At 45.9% G+C, this 21,222-nt stretch overlaps 1 protein-coding gene and 1 long non-coding RNA gene across 2 annotated transcripts in view; one reads left to right on the forward strand and one right to left on the reverse strand.

Moving 5' to 3' along the window:
* Positions 1 to 429: 429 nt before the first annotated feature.
* Positions 430 to 7,421, reverse strand: LOC309355620. The gene is made up of 3 exons (XR_014162569.1): positions 5,440 to 7,421; positions 1,862 to 2,259; positions 430 to 1,514 (listed from the first exon to the last, which is right to left on the reverse strand). It is a non-coding gene; the product is annotated as an uncharacterized lncRNA (long non-coding RNA).
* Positions 7,422 to 14,612: 7,191 nt separating this feature from the next.
* THRA (thyroid hormone receptor alpha) overlaps positions 14,613 to 21,222 on the forward strand; it is a 120,154-nt gene continuing 113,544 nt past the window's right edge. The window contains exon 1 of the mRNA XM_081886401.1: positions 14,613 to 14,981. The gene's annotated coding sequence lies outside the window, so the exon portion shown is untranslated. The remainder of the gene's footprint in view (positions 14,982 to 21,222) is intronic.

Raw genomic sequence — 21,222 nt, forward strand, 5'->3', positions numbered from 1 at the left:
TTTGCATGGCACCCTCAACCCTGCTGTGCAGTCCCACTGTATTCTTTGGGGTTCTTCACCAAGGGAAGTTGAATGGTCCATAGCTGGACTATCAGACAGCATGCAAAGTTTTTTTGGTGAAGGCTATCCCCTGAAGGGGACGCGGGTGGCGCTGTGGGTTAAACCACAGAGCCTAGGACTTGCCGATCAGAAGGTCGGTGGTTCGAATCCCCGTGACCGGGTGAGCTCCCATTGCTCGGTCCCTGCTCCTGCCAACCTAGCAGTTCAAAAACACGTCAAAGTGCAAGTAGGTACTACTCTGGCGGGAAGGTAAACGGCGTTTCCGTGCGCTGCTCTGGTTCGCCAGAAGCGGTTAGTCATGCTGGCCACATGACCCGGAAGCTGTACGCCAGGTCCCTCGGCCAATAAAGCGAGATGAGCGCTGCAACCCTAGAGTCATCCATGACTGGACCTAATGGTCAGGGGTCCCTTTACCCTTTACTATCCCCTGAAGAGACCAAGTCAATTGTCTCTCAAGAAGGGCCTTATTGCAACTCAAGATGTCTTGAACCTCAGTATGTTGTTCTCAATGCTCCTTGGTGGTCTCCTTCCTCTTCCATCTCATGCTATTCCTCAGGTGGAAGGATGCAGATAGAAATGGCTCTCCAAGAGTTTGAAATCTACTGAGAGGCTTGCCTGCTGCCAACTTTTGTTATCATTTCTGTGTGGGGCCTTTTTGGATTTTCGCAAGCATTTTAAATGTGAGTTTATCGTCATCGTTGGCTTTGTGCTGTTCCGCCATATGCTGTTCTATGTTCTTTTTTTTTTTTTTAAATGTATTTTTATCACTACAGCTTGAATTGCTGTATTTTTTAAAATAGTTTTGTGTAATGCCACTCTGGGAAGTGGGTTTGGGGTTGTTGTGGGAAATGCATCTTTCAAAATAACTTAATAAATGGGACCTTTAACAGCGATGAAGAACCCGTCGCTCTGTGGATGTTGTTAGACTCTGACTCTCGTTAGCTCCAGCCAGCATTGCCAGCAGTCAGGGAGGATGGGCGTTGTCATTCATCAATATTTGGAAGGCTACAGTTCCTTTACTTCTGGACTAGACAATCCATTTGGTTCCTTCAAGCCTTACAATTTTATTATCAGGGTGGGACCCAATGAAAGCGTGATTCACAAGATAAAGGAAGAACAATTTTAAGGCTACTAGTCACAAATTTGGGGTGCAGGGGTGCCACCAGTTACAAAGCCTCAGCAGATAGAGGCACAGATAGGCAGCTACTAATATCATGTTTGGTTGATATCTGATTCCTCCGTGAAAATGGCGACAGTCTTCACCACAGTGAATTCCTTGTGGCAGCGAGCAATTGTTCAACTTTCCTCAAGCTAATAACCAGATACTGGCGCTGGGAGTATTGTGACTCAGATGCCACATTTTAAGAAGAATTTGCTGAGCCTAAGGCTGTGTACTCAGTGGCAGTTTAAAGTGGATTCAACACACCAGCTGATTGTGTGCTTTTCACTTTGTCCTTTTTTTTAATAAATATTTTTTATTAGATTTTCCATTAAAAAAAACATTTTTACAAAATTATACATCCATTTTTAACTTAAACCCTTTTTTCCAGAACTTCCCTCAGCTTGTCTGATAATTTTCCGTTTATTTTTTTATCCTCGTCTCACATTTCCCAATATTATATTGCACTCAGATACTCTTAATCACATCATATTTTTAAAACAATATATCTAACAGTAATTTCACAGAGCTTCTTGAAAGCCAACGAACGTTATTTGCTCATCACAGAAATTTTTGATATACTCTGTAAATTTCTTCCAGTCCTCGGAGAATCTCTGGTCACGTGCTTTTCACTTTGTCAACATTACGTCGTCCTCCTCCTCCAAGTAGCAACCTGTACTTCCTCTTCATTTTGTTTGGATTTTCTCGATCTATGGATAATGTAGTAAAGGGGAGGGGGGAATCCAGCATAAAATCACACATTACCCAACTTTGGACATACTGACGGGTGTTGTGTGGGCAGGTGTTTTTTCTTTAAAAAAATGTGTGTTGTGATGTTTCCCTGGGAGCTGTCTGTCACTGTGCCACACGCCTTATTTCCCTTGGTGAGGTGCTCCTCCATAGGCTGCTGGTGGGGTAGGGTACAGTGCAAAGATTATTTTTTGTTTTTCTAACCCACTTTGTTGTTGTTGTTGTTGTTACCACCATCAATTTAATTTGTATACCACCCTTCATCTGAAGACCACAGGGTGGTTCACAACCTAAAAGTACAAAATGAGAACACAAAATACATAACAAAAACAACCCAGTAACAATCCACCCACAAACACATATAAAAGGCCGTAGAATGTTAATCAGCCCAAGTCTTGGTTGAAGAAGAACATTTTCACCTAGTGACTAAAGATGTACAGTGGTACGTCGGGTTAAGAACTTAATTCGTTCCGGAGGTTTGCTCTTAACCTGAAACTGTTCTTAACCTGAGGTACCACTTTAGCTAATGGGGCCTCCTGCTGCCGCCGCACAATTTCTGTTCTCATCCTGAAGCAAAGTTCTTAACCCGAGGTATTATTTCTGGGTTAGCGGAGTCTGTAACCTGAAGCATATGTAACCTGAAGTGTATGTAACCCAAGGTACCACTGTATAATGAAGGCACCAGACAAACCTCTCTGGCGAGAGCATTCCACAAACAGGGAGCCACTGCAGAAAAGGCCCATTCTCATGTTGCTACCCTCCAGACCTCTCCTGGAGTAGGCACGCAAAGAAGGACCTCAGAGGATGATCACATGGTCCGCATTGGTTCATATGGGGAAAGGTAGTCCTTGACTGTTCCCTACCGTTAAAGTCCTCTTGTTTTGTTAGTTCTGCCCTTTATATATATATCTGAGTTACAGCTATAAAGACAGCTCATCTTGCATTGATTTGTATGTGCCGAAATGTCTCTTCAGGCCACCAACAGTTTTATGAAAGTCTGGTATATGGAAAAACTTGTATCTCAAAAATAATTTTTGAAAAAGGCTACACATACAGATCAACAACTACCTGTGTGCATTCCACAATAGACCTCAGGTTTCTGGGAGGGTGGCATATACTATCTGTGAGGGAAGAGGGCAACAATACAAGCATCGCCCATTAGTGTAGATTGGGAAACACTGAGATAAGAGTTCAACTGAAAGTTTTTGTGTGGACGAACATGCACAAAAGAGCACATGGGAAACTGGATCTGTGCCCACCCACAAATGCCTCTCAGAGTTCTTGTCTGTCATTTCTTCTTAACTTTCCACACTTAGCTTGTACTTTACCCCCCTCATCGAAACTCCCTTTTTCTTTCATCCCTCCTCCCAGCTCCTTAGAATTTCTCTTTTTCCTTTTATAACAGCTTCCCTTCCTTATCTCCTTCCTCTCTATTCCTAGTTTATTACTATTACTTTTTAAAAAAAATATTAACCTTTTATCTCTCTTTCTGATTTATTTCAATGCCCCACTAGCTTTTTTCCCTCAGAGGAAGAAAGGGAGGCCTTGGCAGCAGACTGGGAAGGAAGGGAGGAAGACTGGTGCGTGGGGGGTTTTGTGAATGGTGTGTTATAAATTCTGTCCTTTATCCGATTAAAAACGATTTGTCATGTCGGTATGAGATTTGGCACGAAGAATCTAATTGAGACGGGATATAATTCAGGCAACTTCCTCTCACTGTGTCTCGAACTTTTAGTTACAATGATGGGTTTGGTATGTGTACCTTGGTGCGTGTCGAGACAGAAATTCGCCTGATGCATTTGTCACAAGTTTTGGGATGCCGTACCTCACCTGAGCATTCACCACATGTTGCTATGGTGAAGAACACAATATATTTTACGGCAGAATGCAAAGCAAGTGTTTCAGAAATAAGCACCTGTAGAATTAAAGATTTCCTCCTAAATAAAGACATTAGCAGTGGAGGTATTCAGACTTAGCTCTCCATTTCAGGAACAATCTGCTGATCCAGAGGTTCCGGGTAGACAAGGTCATTTAATTTATATTTTCCATCCTCCACTCATCTCTCTCAACCTTTTCCCCCACAATTCCTGTACCCGCTTTCCTTTGTTTTCATAATGAACTTGTATTGCATCCCCGCTCCACAAACTGCTACTTTTACTCCAGTTTACTTTTTTAAAAAATGCCTTTTATCTCTCCAGTTTCTTTTTTTAAAAAAATAATATTTATTAACCGACCAATCAAATCAAATCACATCACATAAATTCCGAATTACAAAGCCGAATTTTAAATTTTTGTTGGGGGTACCCATATTTCAAGTTCCGAAGGGGATTCCAATCATCTTCTTACTGCTGCGTTAATATCCACAAATCTGTCCAAATAATGTTCATATTTCTATCCATTCCTATCTTGCTGTTCCCACGTCTCATCTTATTCATATATTTTTATTTTTTCTTTGTGATCTTTTCTGATAGTCACCTTAAGCAAGTAAACACCAGTTATAATCCTGTGTGAATTTTTCCGTTCATCCAATCACCATATCGAGATGGTTTCCATATATCATCACTTCCATAAATAAAAGCACTCTTTCCATCATTAATCTTCACAAATCTGTCGCCTTCTTTTAGTCCTCTGAAGAGGCTCGCCCGCAATATGAAAGCAGATCCATTCCTCCTCCCAGACATAAGTCTTTCGACAGAACTTGCCAAAATGGCGATCTCCTTAAAACATGCTTTTGGTTAGAAAATTATCTCCACACAGTCTTAAATCATCAGCTTTGGTCATTTAAGTGGCATTTCTGACTTGTGTGTGTGGGGGGGAATTCTTGGTTAATCACATAGAGAAAAGAAAGTCCCCCCCCACCCCATCCAGTCCCGTTGGCGACATATCGAGCCTTGGTGTGTCTTCTCATGATATATTCCTGTTTATCCAACCCTCAGAGATCTCTTCAATTAGCACTCTTTACTCCCCATTCTTCCTTGAAATATGTGCATTAGCTTCCTCCTAATTGTTTCTTTTGAAGTTGCTGCAGCTAGAGGCGCGAATCAGAGACAGCGTCCAGGAGAGCCGAGGTCCACACAAGGGCTTTCTGCCTAGTGCCCCCACCCCCTCGAGTTCGGGGGTGGTATAGGGCACAGCAGGCAAGGGCAGTCCCCCCCCCACTCGCTTGGGGGGGGCCAGGAGGCTGCTTACTCCCATCACAGCCTCTTAATTACCTCGTGTGGGTCAGAGAGATGTTATTGTCGGCCATCTTCCAATGCGCTCCTAGTGGCACCCCCTTTATCTCTCCAGTTTCAGACCCTCCAAGTGCCCTGATTTTCCAGGGACAGTCCTGGGTTTACAGAAGCAGTTTCGGTTTTTTATTTGATCCCGGAATGTCCCACTTTTTCTTAGGACGTCCCTATTTTCATCAGAGAAATGTTGGAGAGTGGAATAGGATGTCTCTGAAGCTTTTTTATTCAGTTGGAACTCACCGCAACTCAGTTCCGGCACCTCTCAGGTGAGTGCCATTGTCACTTCTAGGACAGGGGTCAGCAACCTTTTTCAGCCGTGGGCTGGTCCACCATCCCTCAGACCATGTGGTGGGCCGGACTGTATTTTGAAGAAAAAAATGAACAAATTCCTATGCCCCACAAATAACCCAGAGATACACTTTAAATAAAAAAACACATTCTACTCATGTAAAAACACCAGGCAGGCCCCACAAATAACCCAGAGATGCATTTTAAATAAAGGGACACATTCTGCTCACGTAAAACACGCTGATTCCCGGACTGTCCGCGGGCAGGTTTGAGAAGGCGATTGGGCCGCATCCGGCCCACGGGCCTTAGGTTGCCTACCCCTGCTCTAGAAGAATGAGGGAGGTGTTCCTGATGAGTTCCAGCACCGCTTTTTCTAGAAAAATAACACTGGACATCCCTATTTTCATCAGCAAAATGTTGGAGGGTATGCAATTTCCTTCAGTGTATCCTCAGGTACTGTTCTACCTCTTCTGGCCCTCCCTGAGTCTCAACTCACCATGCAGGAAGTTACTGGTGCTGAATTCAGATCCAGTCAAAAGGCTACAACACATCAAAGTGGTTCTATTCAACCCCTTCCCCGACTCTACTTCACCTTCTCTTAAAATAGGTTTGTAGAAAACATGCATAGGGGGATACCTTTACAAATCTCCGTTGATAAATATTGGCCACAAAAAATGCCTTTTTAATTAGAACTACAAATACATTACATAACTGGATGCTGACCTTGACTTAAAACAACTTGTTTCCCAAAAGGAACAAAACAGATGGATAAATGTTTTGCCAAAACCCACCCCAGCGAAGTATATGGCAGAAAAATGCACGTCACCTGTCAGCTTCGTGAAGTCACTTGTCAAATGTTTAACTTGTTCAATATAAGCCATTTCTTATTTCTTTTCCTTTCTACCTCAAACTTGGCACGGACCATCATCAAACTTACCTATCCTACACAGCCAAGTTTCAAATCAAGTTAGATGAGTCATTTTCTAACTAGGAGCCTAGAACTTCTTTCCCCTCCCCAATCTCTCATTACGATGGTGGAGGGGATTCAGCCAAACTATAATTTTCACAATTAAATTTTCTCCTTCCAAATACACACCAAACCGCTCAGCTACACTTTTTATAAGTACTTGAATTCAAAATGCTTTAAATAAATCAAATCTGCTGCCCAATTGCCATTTTTAATTAATTTTAGAAGTGGCATTTTCTTGGAGGGGTTGCAGAACTTAGAATCTTAGAAGTGTTGATTTGGAAGGGACCACAAGGGTCATTTAGTCAAACCCTCTACAATGTCAGAATCTTTTGCCTGATGTGGGGCTCGAACCCACAACCTTGAGATTAAAAGTCTCATGTTCAGCCAACTGATTATACACATGTAGCAGGGGTGTAGGTTTGTGGAGCATCTCTCAACCATGTTTGTCATATGTTAAGGGGGTGGTGATTTAAAACCACAAAATTGCCAGTGGTTTTTCCCCCCTTTTTCTAATTTTGTTTTTCTTACAACAGTTCAATTTGTCCCCTCCTCTCCATCTATTAGCATTTACACTCCCCACCTTCATGCATAACCCAGCAGACACGTTTTTGTATGATCAAAAGGTCAAGTTAGAATAGAATAATCTATACAGCCAAAGATAGCACAAGTACTTACCGTAAGTTGATGATATTACTGATATTAAAGGGTACACAATGGGGAAGAGGAAGGAAAAAAGAGTTCCATCTTTCACTCAGCTTGGTGTGTCTGCCACGTTATGAAGCATCAGGTGTTACTGAACAAACAGTTTCAAAAATCTGTTCCAGAGCTTACAGAATTTATCTCTCTTTTGTAGTCTGCTGTTTCTTGCATCTAGCAAGCAGGGTAGCGACATCTGAACAGCTCCTTATCAGAAAAAAGTGTTTTGTATGTAAATTGTTAGGTTGCTTCTAGGCAGGAAGTTATTGTGGAGTTGTGGTGCTGCTCATGTTCTGCAGGGGTTTTTTTTTTTAATCATCATTTATTATTATTATTATTATTATTATTATTATTATTATTATTATTATTATCATCATTATTTAATTAATTAATTTCTATCCTGCCCTTTCTCCTGACAGACAGACCAACACATCAACAATAAACCACCACTATTATTATTACAGTGGTACCTCAGGTTAAGTACTTAATTTGTTCCGGAGGTCCGTACTTAACCTGAAACTGTACTTAACCTGAAGCACCACTTAAGCTAATGGGGCCTTCTGCTGCTGCCGCGCTGCCAGACCACAATTTCTGTTCTCATCCTGAAGCAAAATACTTAACCTGAAGCATTATTTCTGGGTTAGCAGAGTCTGTAACCTGAAGCGTATGTAACCTGAGGTACCACTGTAGTATTATTATTATTATTATTATTATTATTATTATTATTACTACTACTACTACTACTACTCTAAACACAGTTAAAACCTTTCTCTCATCCAGGAATATCTTGGCTGTCAGGAACAGTGTCTTTCAGCCATCAAATGCCTGGGTCAATGGGAATGTTTCAAAATCCTGAAAGTCAACAATGAGGGAGTCAGATGCCCCTCATTAGGGAGGGTATTCCACAAACAAGGAACTGACACTGAAAAGGCTCTGTAATGGGTCAAAGCGTAACAGGCATTGGCACAGTGTTGTTACTGGCCCATATTTTTCCTTCATTTAATCTAGATTTACCTGCTATGTAGAAGTTATGCCATTATACATCCCGTGGTGTGGAAAGTTTGATGGGATATCATTATTTTGAGAGTGGGTTGTTTGTCACATAGTGGTGCTTCAGTGTGCAGCCTCTATCACCATACCCCTAGCCAGTGTGGTGTAGTGGTTAAGAGCGGTAGATTCATAATCTGGGGAACCGGGTTCGAGTCTCCGCTCCTCCACATGCAGCTGCTGGGTGACCTTGGGCCAGTCACACTTCTCTGAAGCCTCTCAGCCCCAGCTTTGAGACTCCTTCGGGTAGTGATAAAGCGGGATATCAAATCCAAACTACTACTACTACTCTTCTTCTTCTTCTTCTTCTTCTTCTTCTTCTTCTTCTTCTTCTTCTTCTTCTTCTTCTTCTTCTTCTTCTTCTTCCCTACTTCCATTTGCTCCTTGCCTAAGCACAACCTTGTCATTTTGCTTCTGTCAGCCTAGACCAAAGATTCTTTGCCATTTCCAGCAAATGTCGCATGCTTGAAGGCATGTCCGAATTTCAACAAACCAGTTTGGAAGAGCTATTTTCTCAAGAACTCCACACACCACAAGTGAGGGATTACCTCAAAGACTGTAATTGCAGTACATATGCATGGCCTTTAAAAGAAAATTTATTATATGAAGGTTGTGCACAAGACCTCTGTATCAGAATTCAGTACAGTGGTACCTCTGTTTTTGAATGTCTCCACTGACAAAAGTTTTGTTTTTTGAATGCCATAAACCCAGAAGTAAATGCTTAGGTTTTCAAACACGCCATGGATGTCAAACATGCCACATGGCTTCTGTATTGAGTTTTCTGTATTGAGGCTTCTGTATTGGGTTTTCGGTTTTTGAACGTTTCAAAAACCAAGGTACCACTGTATTCCAATGTGGCTGCATGTTTTTGGGTGGGGGGGGGAATGTGTGGTTGGTTGTGCTGTTAACAGGGCTTACTGGGTATTTTATATATACAGCGCTATTTTTCAAGAAAAAGAGGTGCTGGAACTCAACATGAACGCCTCCCTCTTTCTCTTAGAATGGTAATGGCATTCATCTGAGAGGTGCTGGAACTGAGCTCCGGCAGGGGGGGAAAGCCCTGTATATATTCTGTATGTATAGCCATCCAGCCCAAATGAAACAGCGTATAGGTAAATATTTCTCCTGTGCAAGACCTCGGTATAATTACAAAAACAAAATTAAATGTATATTGCTGTTCCCACCTCAAAAGCTCAGCCCTCCATCTTGCCTACTGAGAAACACACTAACTTCGGTCTGGTAACATTTCCTCTTCTTCCAGTGATTTTCTTGTCTGTTCATTTAAAGGTGTGCACACCCATGCCCAAAATGGAGAGGGGGGGGAAGGGTAGTGGAGTGGCTGAGGGGAAGAGACAAAACAACACAGAGCAGAAATATTCCCCAAGCTTTGCCCACAGGTTTGGGCAGCAAACAAACTGAACAGCAGTGAATATCCATGTGGCCTGTGTGGAAGCGATGGTGTCAATGGTCACACACATCTGACTGGCTTGTTTGCGACACACAAAGCTCCCAGCTGGAAGCACTCTAAGTTCCGCAGTGCAAAAGGACTCTGTGTTGTTGGTCACTGTTGTTTCCTGCTCTTTTATTATCCTGTTAAAGTTCAACTAAAAAATGTTTATATCATCCAAAAAGAAAGAAGAAGCGTCATTTTCTCTTCGGTGTGAGGGGATGTCAGAAGAGCTCTGCTAGATCAGACCAGAGGTTCCATCTAGTTCAGCATCCCTGTTTCCCGCCATGACCAACCAAATGCCTCTGAGAAACCTACAAGCAGGACATAGGACACAACACCTCTCCTGCTGCTCTACCCTAGCAGCTGGCAGTCAGTAGCAAAAGTCATCCGAACCTGGAAGTAGCATGTAGCCATCATGACTAACAGGAGCTACAGAGAGCTTTTCTGAATGAACAGTCCTTTTAAGGCAATACCTGCCACTTGTACTGTTTTAACTGATCCAAGGGCTTTTCAGCAACTAACTGACCAAACTTTGCAGCCTTAGAATTAACCCCTCAGAGGTGCCCACTCCTGATGGTTGCAGCACGAGTCTTTGTTCCGTGTGTGCCTTGTAACTAGAATAAGTCCAGCCCAGAAATGCAACATAAAGCCAGCTCGAAAGATGAATAACTTGGCTGGGTCTCTACGCAGGAAGGGGTTGAATAAGCCAACTATTATGGAAGTCCCTCCAGATTTGGGGGGGGGGTGTGTGTTTCAGGTCTCACAGCATGTCATTGATGCAACAAAAGTGCATTAATGCTGGATTTATACTGGACTGTCCACACACATTCCTCTTTGTTAGTTTTATGTTCCTACCCCAGTGTTATTACTTTATTGTTGTCTGGAGGGGCATTCTTGCCCTTTGGAGGTTTGAGGTTTTTAAAAATCAATTGTATATTTTTTAATGAAACAAACAAACAAGTGGGACCAACATACCCTAGCCTTGAACATATGGGGTATAAAAAGTTGCAGGATTTCAACAGGTTGTTACGGCACCGGACATGCACTGATGGGAAAGGGAGCATTTTGGCCGCCCTGAAACCTTTGCAAGCACAAACGGTATTGAAAGAGGGATGACACAGAACTGCCTCAATACCATTGTGAGCACAAAGAATCCACAATACAAAGGACGTCAGAAGCAGCCCACAGTCAGAAACCCATAATGTTCCAATTATGCAACACAGTCAATAACGATGCATTTAAAAAAAAGCATTGTTTCCACTAATGAATTTGGGATATCCCCATGCTTCAGATTATTATGCTAATGCTCTTCTAGGTTGCATCAACAGAAGCATAGCGTTCTGATCGAGGGAAGTAATTGTCTTGCTCTATTCTATCTTGGTCAGACTGCACTTGGGAGTATTGTGTCCAATTCTGGGCACCACAATTTAAGATGGATATTGACAAGCTGGAAGGTGTGCAGAGGAGGGCGACCAAGATGATCAAGTGTATGGAAACCAAGTCCTATGAGGAATAGTGGAAGGAATTGGGTATGCTTACCCTGGTAAAAAGAAGACTGAGAGGAGATCTGATAGCCACCTTCAAATATCTAAAGGGCTCTCACATGGAAGATGGAGCAAGCTTGTTTTCTTCTACTGTGGAGGGCAGGACCCAAACCAATGGCTTCAAGTTACAAGAAAGGAGATTCAGACTAAACATCAGGAAGAACTTTCTGACAATAGGAGCTGTTTGACAGTGGAACAGACTACCATCAAAGGTGGTGGACTCTCTTTCCTTGAAGGTTTTTAAACAGAAGTTGGATGGCCATTTGTCATGTATGATCTAGTTGAAATCCCTACATTGAGGAGGGTTGGACTTTTTTCAGCATTTACTTGGTTTCAGGGACTGGACTGAGGAGGAATGGTGGGAACTGCCCCACTCACCCTGAACCTTCCCGAGAAGAGGAGGACGGTATAGATTTAGAACAGTGGTTTGCAGAAGGTCATAGTTCAGAGGGGAGAAGCTGGGAAATATTGGGAGAGCAGCAGGCAGCAGCAGCAGCAGCAGCAGGGGAAAGACAGCTGACAAACTCAGTGTCTCTAGAAAGCATTCCTGACCCCCCCCCTCCCAGGACCCAGCGTGCATCGAGAGTAGTAGAACAGAAAGCTCAGAGGCAGAAAGCACAGATCAGCAGGCGCAGGGATGACGCAGAACAGGAGAGACAGAGGGGGTGGGACTTTACTTGGAGCAATGCCATTATTGGAGAGGCAGCATCATCCGTCTCTCTCTCTCTGTGTGAATATTGAATAAAATACCATGGTAAGAACTTCTTGGTTTCCCATTTCTGGCTGGCAGTCATGAGGGAGGGGGGTCGGATTCCCCAAAGCCTGACACTTGGGCATAACTCCCATTGATCTCAGTGAGGGTTGCTACCTGGTAGGCAACAAAATGAATGACATGGGCAATAATAATAATAATAGTAATAATAATAATAAAAAATCCCTTCCTGTAGTACATTAGAGACCAACTAAGTTTGTTATTGGTACGAAAGCTCATACCAATAACAAACTGAGTTGGTCTCTAAGGTGCTACTGGAAGGAATTTTTTTATTTTGGTTCGACTATGGCAGACCAACATGGCTACCTACCTGTAATAATAAATCCATCCACCTTCTTAATCTTCTTGAATTCTGCTTCCAGAATAATGGTGTCTAAAAGGGCTTTATTCTGTTCCAGAACCCATTATGAATGCTATGGTTCAATCTTAGAACAAATGAAAAAAGACTAAAAGCAACCAAACTGTGTTTCCTTGACTTCCCCACTGAATAACTAGCACTGGTCCTAAACTTTGACGGAAGAGGAAACATATAGAGCTGCCTTCTACTAACTGGGCATATGTTTACATTACCGCTTACTCTGCAGCCAGGGTGTTGTCACTGCTGTCGGGTTGTTGTTGTTGTTTTTTTAAAAAACAACATTTTTATTAAAGGTTTTATCATGCTACAAAACAAATAAAACGGGGGAAAGTAAATCTTTCATCTCTTTCGCCATGACGTTAGCCACAATCCATATTGATCCTGTAGTTTCTGGACAAATACTGCTGTTGCTTTGACTTTCCTTTTTCAAACCAGCTTCAATCCAATTTGAAGGCTGGATGTGGAGCAAGTGGTAATATGAACATTTGAGATCGCTGCTGTGCATTAACAGGTGAGAGTGCACATGCGCAGACTGACAGCTTCCTGAATAGGAGTTCCAGGGGAAGGGGATGCTGCAGGGGCAGTCATGTGCCTCGGGTACAGACATCCTTGCCTCCTTTCTGAAGTGAGCAACATGGTGCAAATGTAGCTTGAAACACAGTGTGGGTGGGTGGGGAAATGACCTTGCTGCGTGTGAACATATCTGACTGATCAGACTGTTGGTTCCTCTAGCCCCGTAATGTCTTGTCTCCTCCACTCTTGACTGGTAGTGGCTCTCAGGCAAAGATAAATCTCTCCCCCCCCCCCTGTTACCTGCAATTTGATTATTTTGATGGGGGATGCAAGGGATTAAAACTTGCACCTGTGCTCCAGTGGATATCCCCTTTTAGGTCAGTGATGGCCAAACTTAGCCCTCCAGCTGTTTTGGGACTACAATTCCCATCATCCCTGACCACTGGTCCCATTAGCTAGGGATGATGGGAGTTGTAGTCCAAAAACAGCTGGGGGGCCAAGTTTGGCCATCACTGTTTTAGGTCAATGGGGCAGGGCCATTCTCACCAACCTCAGTAGACTCTTAACCAGCCACACCTCCCATACCTTATTACTTACAATTGGGTGGCCCTAGCTGTCAACACCCTTAGGGAGCCTCCATACTTTGCTTAATGTGGATTGTGAAGCCACACTTTCTCCTTCTTAAATATGAAGACTCCCTTTGCAACCAATGTAGCCTCATGGATGAGAGAGAACTGAAGGAGGTACCAAGGGGGTTGACATTCTGCATTAAGCCAAGGAATGGGCAGGGCCTTGGACCTGGATGGGTCCACTGAACTCAGCAGGGAGGATGATAGGGACAAAACAAGTTGGCTCCACTCCCCGTCATTGGTCTTGGACCTCCCTATCTCCCACCCTACCAGAGATGTGTTCTATTGCAGAGACATGGTTTCTCAATTAAAGAGTAGGATAGCTGTTAGTTGTGGAGTGGCATGAAATAATAATAATAATAATAAGGTCCCAGTCTTTCCTTATTTATTGTGTCTATCCTGAATTTCTTCCATGACATTCAAGGCAGTATAGAGGACAGCCACGTGGTTTAGCTTCAGCAAGATGACCCAAAAAACCAAAATGTGCCTTTCAGACCACACCCTGGGGCTCTTTCCCAAGAACGGAAGTACCAACTTTCCCCACCCTCCAACAGGTATGCCAAAATCAGCGTGCAGCCCGAGCAATGATTGATGGGAACGCTTCATCGGTTGGGTTCCAGTCTGTTGCACAGACCGTAAAACTTTCGAGGGAAAACACTGAAAGCTTCAACGCCTTGGCACCTTTGTTTATTTATCTATAACCGCGGCAGCAACTCTCCGGGCATTCCCTTTGGAGTTCTGCCCCGCGGAACTCAAGAGGGAATCGCTTTCCCATCAAGCCCACGCAGGACCCGGCTTTACAAGCCTATGGAAAAAGCTGGAGCAGAGATGCTGCGAGAAGCCGGCGGCTTGTCCGCTTGGCAAGGGCCGGCGTGTCTTTCCGCGCAGCGCGGGGCAACGCTGTCGGTGCGCGCGGGCTGGCGAGAACTTGGCGCCGGGAGGAGTTGGGCGCTCTTGCTCCAAGAACCCACCTCCGGCCGCGAAAGATCCGCCGCGCAGGGACCGCCGCCGCCGCCGCGCGCCCTGGCGCACTCGCCCTCGGCCTGCAGGGTGCAGGCGTTAGCCAAGGCGGCGGCGGCGGCGGCGGCTGTGGGGAGGAGGAGGAGGAGGAGCCAGGCCGGCCTCCTTCCCTTCGGCTCTCGAGTCCATTTCCCCAGCTCGAGTGACACAAACACACCAGGCGAGCGCCGCCGCTGCCCAAGCCAGGATCTTACAAACCCCTCTCCGCCGCCGCCGCCGCCGTCCCTGCCTTCGCCTTCGCCGCTCCGGGCCCGTCTTCTCGCAGGCGCGCCGAGCACCCGAGCCGATCCCCTCCCCGGGGGCTGCACCGAAAGAAGCGCGCGGGGAAACTCCAGCTTGCAAGCAAGGCGAGGGGAAGGGGAGGGGGGCACGACGCCAGCTTCCTGCTTGCAAAGAAGGGGGGCGGGGGGAGAGAGAGAAGAAGAAGACGAAGAAGAAGACGAGGAGAAGCGGCGGCGGCGGCGGCAGCAGCAGCAGCAGCAGCAGCAACCCGAGGTAGGTTGCAGGGGGCCGAGAGGAGGCGAAGGGGATGGCGCGTTTCCGAGGATCCTCTTTGGGGAGGGGTGGTGGTGGTTTCCTTCCTTCCTTCGCGTTCCTGAACCCCAATATGTCTTCCGTTCCCGGCCCCCCACCCTCTCCCAGCTGTCTCCACCCTGCGCTCCCCGTCCCATCGCAGCTGTTCCTGTCACTGCCAACGTTGCAAATCTAAAGGAGATCGGGCAGGGGTGGTGGGAAAAAAGGTGGAACAGCCCCCCCCCACTTTCCATATAGGGATTTTTTTTTGGTCTCTGGAATCTTGTGGAGCGCAATGTTTTCTCGTCTCTCTCCCCCCCCCCCCCTTCTCGTTTAATCTCATCACTTACTCTTCTCCACCCCGCATCTTCTCTCCTCCCCCATCGGGTTTGGCACTATATATATATATATATGCGTGCCATATATGTGTGTGTATGTGTGGCACGCACATACAGACACACACACATATATACTGTCTTTTCCCCAGCAGTGGAGAGGAGAGTGCTTTTAAGGAGAGAGGGAAGAAAAAGGGACACACACACACTTCCTTTAACATTTTTTTTGCTGGTTTGTTTACTACCCTCATCAGGAGGTTTGTGCCAACTTGGGGCTTGCAGTAATTTTTCCCATGCAGAAATAAGAGGTTGGAATTGGAGTGATTCCCCGCAAAAGCAAAATTCTCTATAATGTACCACAGTAATCAAGATTATGTGTTCTGCAACTTAACTAGGAGATAAAGCAGCTATTTGGGTTGGATTGATATATATCTTTTTTCCCTTGTGTGAATCCAGTACTTGGCACTAGTGGTGCCTCGGATTCTAATCCCGAGTGGGTTTATGTTTTTCTTATTTCATTTTACTTGTTATATTTAACTCTTTTTTAAAAAAATGGTTTGCAAAGGCCACAGCTAGGAAACTAGTTTTGACATTCACTTTGGGGTGGAGGAGTTTGGAGAGGGGATGGCGTTTTATTTTCTATTGGTGTTTAAAGGGGGGCAAATATGGGTAAATATTTTCTTAAAAAATAAGGACGTTTGGCATGTGGCTGGCCGATCACAAGTCTGGGGGGGCTGTAGGGGGGACTGCGTAGTGTTTGTTTCACATTGGCAGCAGGGCCCATTTTCTGGTTGAGCTAGATTTAACTTTGCATGTTGCAGTCCTTCTGCCCCCCCCCCAAATATGGGAGGGGAAGGGTCGGAGGGGTGAGTGATGAGTTCCCCCTCTTGGCTTGATCAGAAAGAGGGGGGGAAGGGGGTTACTTTGGGTTGAAAGGGACCCATGCAGCAGGGAGCCTGTCCTTGAAGTAAGGGGGGTCCTGAGGGTCGACGCTGATCCTCAGTTCTGTGGTCGTGGTGACAGCTGTCCATGATGGGACATGATGGGGGGGGGGCTGGTTTAATCCTTGCTGCTAATGCATCCTGGTTCTTAAAAATCAAAAGCCTTGAGATGTGTGTCTGCAAAAGCTTCTCACCCCCAGCTCCCTGTGACATATTTTATTTAAATGTGAAAATGGAGACAGCGGTGGTGGCAGTGTGTGCTGGGTGCAGGATAGCTCCGATATGCTGCTGTGGCCTGGAATTGTGCCCCTGTTTTTATGTCCATGGCAGCCCAGACAGCATGCAAGTTTTTGCACGCATCTGGCCCGAGGGGGGAACTGCAAACGCTGCTGCCTCCGCCACTGCTGCTGTGCAAGGAGGTGCTGCTGTGCTCTGCCCCTCCCTCTTCTCGTCAGACTTGGACTTGCTGTTTGTATATGTATATATATTTAATTGCAGCAAAAGCTCCCCACTTCCACACATTTTGCTTGCTGGTGCCCGTTAAGGTGGGGTGCAGGACGCAAAGGAAGGGGGAGGAAGAGGGCCTGCCCTTTGACACAAGGCTGTCCCTAGAGGACTGTCCCTTACTGTGGGTCAGCAAGAGGTGACAGGGTCAAGCCAGGCACCTTTCAGCCCCTTTCCCCTGAAAATGTGGGACGCAGGGGGTTTTTTTTGGGTGGGGGAGAGGAGGGGGCAGGTGTGCTGGAGGGGAAAGGTGGCTTGGTTAGGTGGAGAATTCAGTTCGCCTCTCAGGTCGGACCTTGTTTCTTTCTGCGTGTGTCCAGCGCTCTCTGTCTGGATGTGTGCCTGTGCGACCCCCTCCACTCCCTCTGGACCTGTGTCCCTCTCTCTTCTTTCACTAGCCTTTAGCTCCCACTCTGACCCCCATGTAGGGATCTCCCTATGTCCTCCTTTAGCTGTCTTGCCCTGCCATATCACCATGCAATATTAATTGTCACATTACCTCCCTTCGGAGAGCGAGATGACTTTTGCTCTGTGTATGGGGAGCGGGGAGGGTGGTATCAAAGTCACCTTTTACTGCGGGGTGGGGGGGTGGGGAGGCACAAATGTGCCTTTTCTTTCTTTAAAGAAAGAAATTCTATAGCTAGTAGGCTTTGAAGGAAGTTACAAGTGTTGGTTGCATGTTGGTAGTGGGTAAAAGGGCAAAGGTCGTGACCTGGAGAGCAACTTCAGCCTTGCCCATCCTAAAGGAGCTTATGCGGCCTGTAAGCAATGGAGGGGTGAGCGCAGGCCAGGCAATGTGACTTGTCCAAAGTCGGAGGTCAAAGCTGGGAATCCAACCCATAAATCCTTTATTTTCCTGCGAGAGCAGAGTTTTGTCAACATCGCAAAGAGCTTAGGGCAGACTTGGGGCGTTTTCCTCTGTCGGTACACTGAAAGTCCTTCACTGTCGTTGTCCCGTCCTGTGTCTCCCCCCTTCCCGCATTCCCTACCCTTATAAAACGTTACAGTAAATATTTTAAAATTTGAAATGTCCCTCTTTGCCTTTGTATATCACAATGGCACCATTTGTGCATTTAAAAGACTCAAAAGGAAGTTGTAAGGGTCTTTTGGTAACACATGTGAAAACACCCCTGCTGGATTTGAAGTGTGTGTGTGTGTGTGTTACACATGCCCCCCTCCACACACACACACACACACACACACACACACACACACGGAGGACCTGTAAATTCCCTTATTCCCAGGCAACTGGGGCTTGGCAAAAGCATCAGAATGTATTGTCCCTGCTGTTGGCTAAGGAAAGGAGAGAGAGGACACTGCTTTTCAAGTATCCTTTCAGTTTCTCAAGAGAGAGAGAGAGAGGTGTTGTGCTGTCCAGCTTTGGAAGCCCTTCCGTCCCAGTTCCAGAGGCGTGGAAGAAGCAAACTGTGATTACTCTACATTGGTAGGAAATACACTTTGTGTGTGCTCAGATATGCTGTCCTTTGCATCAAAAAACAGGTTCCTGGCTCTGATGACTTGTATTTGTAGATGGAACATTTTTGGTTGGCACTGGAATGTAAGTAAGGGGTGCTTGTCCTGAAGGTGGGGCTGTGTGTGTGTGTGTGTGTGTGTGTGTGTGTGAGAGAGAGAGAGAGAGAGAGAGAGAGAGAGAGAGAGAAAATATATCTGATAGGGCGAATGGGTGCTCTTCTTTGCTACGGCTGTGCCCAGGCAATGTTTCGTAGGAGCCCAGAGGTGCCACTGTGGGGAATAATCTGCAGTGGGCAGCTGAAGGGCAGCATTCTGGTTGCAAGCCTGAACTGCCTGTACGATATGTGGGTGATTGTGCTTTTGCTGGAAGCTTCCCGACAACAACCAAACAGGTTTCCCTACCTGTAAACATTATTAGCTATGTAAATAATTATTAGCAGACGTGTGCCCACACTCGCGTGGTACACCTCGGACTTGGTGGCAGCACCGTTAGCCAATGCTGTGTGCCGTGGCTTTCGGCTGGTGAATGCTACAATGCTGGTTTGACCTTTGGTTGCGATGACTCTGGGGGATACCCTTCCCCTGGGACCATTGCTGAGTCTCCATTCCGTATTGACAAGTTGCTGCTGCCATTGCAGAGAACAGAGCAGACTGCAGGGTGATATGCTGGGTTTGCTTACCCACTCGAACATTTGCTTCTAGGGTTAATCTTACATCGTTCATTTCCCTTCTTGCTCAGAGACGTCCCAGGCCGGTCTGTTTGCCGTCACAGATTACTGGATTATTTTTCATTGTAAACATTTCTTTACGTTAACGTGATTGCATGCACCCCCTCTAAACCCAACACTTGTGTATATTGGGGGTGCTTATGTGTATCTTCCTTTTAGAGGTGTGCACTGGTGTCTGGTCTGCACATTGTACGGGTTTGCTGCGCAAGGGTGTGTATGCACTCAGTTGCGGTGTGTGCCCAAGTTTCTTGCTTGCTGTATATGCAGGAAGTATAATATTTGCACGTGCCTTGTAGGAATACAGTACCTATATACATTTGCTCACAAGTGTGCACTTATACATACAGTTAGCACTCAGCTTGCATGACCACCCAAGCAGTTGTGGGGGATATACCTATTACGAGGCTTGGCCAATAGATAATACCTTGCTTGGAGCCATTTGGTGAGCTTCATGGTCGGGTAAGGGTGTTGCATCTGTCCCTGGTGCATTTGACACAGTAGTCTTTCCATTGCACCACACTGGTTCTTGTGTAGCAACAGCAACAGAGGCTGACCTTTTACACAGTATGGCTGTCTGAGTTTCACTCCTGCAGTGGAGGAGGCCCTGGAAGCGCTCAGCCAGCATTAGTGGCACTATCCTCTGGTGCCAGAAACCAAGGACACATGGTCTCTTAGCAGGAAACCCAGGCATGGCAGACTTTGCTCAAAGATTAGAGATCTTGGGACCCAGGAATGGGCAGAACACTGCCAGAGAAATAGCCACTCTTTGCAAACTTTCAACAAAGTTAAATGCCCACTAATAAAACAATTTCCAACAGTGTTTTGTTGTGCCTAGATACATGTTATTGGGAGCTGGAAAAGCTGTGCCTTAAAAAAAAAGTCCATATGCACATTGGTTTTCCGAGCCATGGACTAAAAAGCTGACATTTCCAAGAGCATTCAGAAAACCCCAGAGTGCAGAAACTGTGAGTTGTGTATTTTCGTAACCACGGTGTGTAGCGGCTTTGTTTGGTTAGGGGAGGTTGATGCCAAGAAGGTTATAAAATAAGAGGTGCTGGAGCTCAGACCTAGGTGGGAACCATCTACTTAATCCCAGAAGTTGTGGCGATTCAGTAATGAGGGAAACACTCTGCACATGCCCATAGGCATTCTTTCCCTTACTATGTTCCAGGCAAATGTTGGTATTCAAACCTAGAGGTTTTGTGTTACAGCAGAGAGATCTGAGGGTTTGTTTCTTCCTCACTGCCACTGGTGTTGGTGGTGGAGTGCGTTGTTATAATAATACGCTGAAAGATATAATGCTCTGTCTAAATTGTAAGTGCGCTGTGCGTATTTATCTCGGTAATCCTTACAACAAACTTGTCAAGAAGACCGGTGGTGGTATTAGGCTGAGACGCAGTGGCATGCATAGGACAATCTAGCGAGCAGTTTGTGACAGAAGCGAGATCCTCGGATAACGTGACAACAGCTTATTAATGCCTTCTCTGCCAAAGTTTTCGCGTGGGGTATCAGAACTCCCTGGTTAGATGCTGCAATTTCTCCTTTTGGCCTGTATTTGCACCCTTGCTTTTGCTCTGCTTAGGGCAGGTAGCAGCAGCTGAATGCTGCACGCCCATAAGCCACCCCTTTGGTGAAAAGCAGCTCTCAGTCCCTGCAAGGCGTCAGGGAAGGGCAAACCCTGCTGGAAGGAAGCCACCCGAGAAGCTGGTCTGGGGAGAACTTGTTGATCAGACGCGAGCCAAGCAGACTCGCCCCTCCCCTGTTGCTGTGGCCTAGCACGTCTTCAGGCAGTTCGCCGTCAAGTTACAGTACAGTATAGGCCACCCCGGCCGGGTCTTCTGAGGCACGCAGGTCTGCCGCTGCTTTTTCTCTTTCCAAATTCCCTCTTGCTTCCCGAAGGGAGATGTGGAAGTGGAGCAGAGTTCACCACGCCTGGCAGAAGCAGGTGGAGTTGCTGTGTGAGGGTGGCGGTGGGCGGAGGGTATGTCAGCTGTGAAACCCACGTGGAGAGTCTCTTCCCCTGACAGCTTTGATATAAATGGTTGATTCAAAGGGGCGGGGTGGCGAAGATGGGGAGAAAACAGGCCCAGCTCCACTGGGCAGAAATGCTGTTTCTGAGGCCACTACAGAGGCCTCCTCTGATTGAGGCCTTAAAGATTCCCTCAAACATCTCCCTAGCAAAGGGGCAAAAATGGCATAGCCTGGAAAAAAGTGGAAAAGGAGCCGGGGTGTGGTGGGTAGG

The sequence above is a fragment of the Podarcis melisellensis genome, assembly GCF_964234715.1.
Source record: "Podarcis melisellensis genome assembly, chromosome: 13".
Classification (NCBI taxonomy): domain Eukaryota; kingdom Metazoa; phylum Chordata; class Lepidosauria; order Squamata; family Lacertidae; genus Podarcis; species Podarcis melisellensis.